The 3,120-nt window shown below is 34.0% G+C and overlaps 1 long non-coding RNA gene across 1 annotated transcript; it reads left to right on the top strand.

Annotated features, from left to right (window-relative positions):
• Positions 1-1,264: 1,264 nt before the first annotated feature.
• Positions 1,265-2,439, top strand: LOC139886257 (uncharacterized). The gene is made up of 2 exons (XR_011772369.1): positions 1,265-1,350; positions 2,089-2,439. It is a non-coding gene; the product is annotated as an uncharacterized lncRNA (long non-coding RNA).
• The last annotated feature ends 681 nt before the right edge of the window (positions 2,440-3,120 follow it).

Here is a 3,120-nt window from a genome sequence, read left to right as displayed (position 1 = left end):
TATATTTCGTGTAGAAATCAAAGGCTAAAACACTATAAATCTCAGTTTTTGATTTATGGTGTTCATCTTTAACACCGATCATGTTCTTCCATTTTTCCTTGCAATCCTTGACGTTTTGGATCTGTCAAGGTTGTAAAACTCGCGACTCGGGGAGAACTCGGGGGAGAACTCGGATGTTGACTTTCGTTGACCTTTTAATATAAATATATATATTCTAATAATATATAATAACAGGGGCTGTTATTGTCAATTAATTAAAGATTCAAGAATGCAAATTAAGTTTGTTCTATTTATTAGAGTTGGTAATGTTGAGGGACTGCTATTGTAATTAAATAAAGAAAAAAGGAATTAATTTAGTAGTTGAGGGGCTGTACGCTGTTATAGTCTTCCAGATCTAAAAAAAGTGAGCTTCTCTCAACTTAAAAACCCTAAAAAGTTAAGAAATCACCACCTACTTCTTTAACTCCTCAGGACACCGGAATTCATAACGGGTTTCATGTTATTTCCTTCCTCTCTTCTCTTCTTTTCTCTTTTCCTGTTCTCCTTCCTCATCTTTTCGTTTTTCCGTCTAGATCTAAGTTTTCCGACCACCGTTGACCGCCGTTTGACCGTCGTTGACTGGCGGTTGACCGAGTAATTGAGCGAGTTAGACTCCTTCATTTTATCAGGTTTAATTCGATGGATTCATGATTCATAATTTTTGCTGAGTTGAGAGAAATAGAAAAGAGAAATAAAAGAAAAGAGAAAATAAAATAAAAAAGGTTGGAGGGTTAATTAAAAAGACGGAACTACCCTCATGTGCAAGTCATGTGAGGCCCAAAACTGTTAAATATTGACAGACGTTAGGACGTTGGACCCCTGGTGAAACTATTGCAAACTACAGTGACCCCCTAAGGTGAAAAAATTCTTTTGGACTCCACTTGTTGTTTTGAACAAACCATAGGGACCCCCCATGCAATTTTGTCAAGGAACATGAATAGAACGGAGTATCATGTATAGGTTTAGTATGAAGAATACATTATACATTAGAATATGAAACATTTTATAATCACGTGATAAACACGAGCCGACACTAACGGACAATTTAATCGTTCGTTAATGCAGGGACTAAATTGGGACACATTTACTCTATTAAAGATGAAAATTACAGTTTCTAAAATCTAGGATGAAAATGAACAAACACATGGATCATTTTGTCAATTTTGTTAAAAGAAAAAGATTATCTAATTTAGAAGTGATAAAAAAAGGTATTGAGTCGTGCAAAGCCAAACAGCCCCTTTAATTCTGAAAATAATTTTTATTGCTGAACAGGTCTCACACAAGTCATTATCAACTGCGATTCTCCTCCTGGTGGGGTTTTATCTCCTTGCTTTTTTCTTTTATTTTTCTTAAATCCGTAGTTGTATACTTGTCTCTGTATCTATATCTGTATCTCTATCTCTATCTCTATATATTTTTTAAGGTTTAAATCACTACACGCAAATTCGTTTGCTCGTGTTCGCCAGTTTTGTTTCGATCAATATTCTGTGTATTAATCGTATGTGCTTATGATGTTTATCTTGATTTAAGATGATGCTGATGAATTAATTGCAGCTAGGGTTTTAGAAAAAAAAATATACTTAGAAAGAAGCTTAACTTGCATTGTGATTTGTTAGGGCTTTAGTTTATTATATTTAATTCTAACAGCTTGATTTGCGTTGTTTTTTTAAGTTTTCTTTAGATTGTTACATCTTTGATTGCAACATCGATGCGAATTATTTGATTGCGAAAGTTATATGAAATATGCTATAATTTTTACATTATCCCCAAATTTTATTTTAGAGTTGATACACTTGAATTATCAGATTCAATTATCTGTATGTGTAATTGTTTTCAGTAGTTTGCTGATTCTATTAGTTAAGATTGACATCAATTTGATTGTTTGAACTTTGAACACACATTCTTATTTTTTCAAAATTTGTACAATTGAGTTTTATATTTGTAATTACCGAAAAATTGCTTATCGTAGTTAAGAATCAATAGTTCGATAGCTACGAACGTTTCAATATTCGTATCTGATAAACGTTAAAACTTTGGAACATATTTTAGGTCAAGATATGGGAAGCAAGAACGATACATGGTCTGATCAATGGGGAACGGGCGTTTTCAACAATGAAGAAAAGCCTTATGAAACTCAGAATACTAATAAGAGCAACAACACCAACAAGAAGATGGATCAAGTGAAGGCTGCTGCGTCGACTGGATTGGTGAAAGCTAAGTCTGCTGCCATTGTTGGAGCTAACAAAATGAAGAAAGGTACCTCCACTAGTTTCAAATGGATCAAGAACAAATGTTCATCATCTTCTAAGTGAAAATATAAATTATTATCCATGTCTTAATTTCATATATCAAATATCAAATGTCTTCATTTTCCAGTTACAATGATTATAGTTTTATCGAGTGTACATTGCAGAACACACATGAATGAATGACTAGTCTGATTTGAACATATAACCTTATTTTTATCATTCTTTGCATTCATGAAAGCGTAATTTCATATTCTAATGATATCTTAGTACAGATTGTATGAGCGCGCGCACACGCACACACATATATACATGTAAATATTAATGTATCTAAGCAGGGATGAATCTACAAACAGAGCGGGGGCAGCTGCCCCTCAAGAAATTTTTAGGTGCATAAAAAGAGATAGTTTTGCCCCTCAGAAAGATAGAAAATTTATTATTGTTACCCCCCAGTGATTATATTCTAAGTCCATCCCTGTATGTTGCATTTTAACTACAGTTTGCATGCTTATGCCAACAAAGCAATATAACAACACATTTTGTAAGTATGTACAATCTTGAATACTGCTCTTTCAGTGATGTGCAGCATCTCCTTTTGAATCTTGAACCTTTCTCTTTGTGTTTATCTTCCCCCGTTATCGCATTGTTTTCACTTTTCGAACGATTTTCTGATTCCATTAGACCGATGATTAGTGAGGCATGAATCCCCAGAACAGTTTTTAGTATAATAGCAGAGAGATCAGAGATGGCATGGTTATGTTTTAGAAGTTGAGCTTATATAGATGGGCTGAGATAATAACTGCAGGTGGAAAAGGGGACTCAGTGGGGTTGGATG

This window comes from Rutidosis leptorrhynchoides, chromosome 1 (assembly GCF_046630445.1).
Source record: "Rutidosis leptorrhynchoides isolate AG116_Rl617_1_P2 chromosome 1, CSIRO_AGI_Rlap_v1, whole genome shotgun sequence".
Taxonomy (NCBI): Eukaryota; Viridiplantae; Streptophyta; class Magnoliopsida; order Asterales; family Asteraceae; genus Rutidosis; species Rutidosis leptorrhynchoides.
Note: the sequence above shows the minus strand (reverse complement) of the source record. Positions and strands in the feature narration are given on the sequence as shown.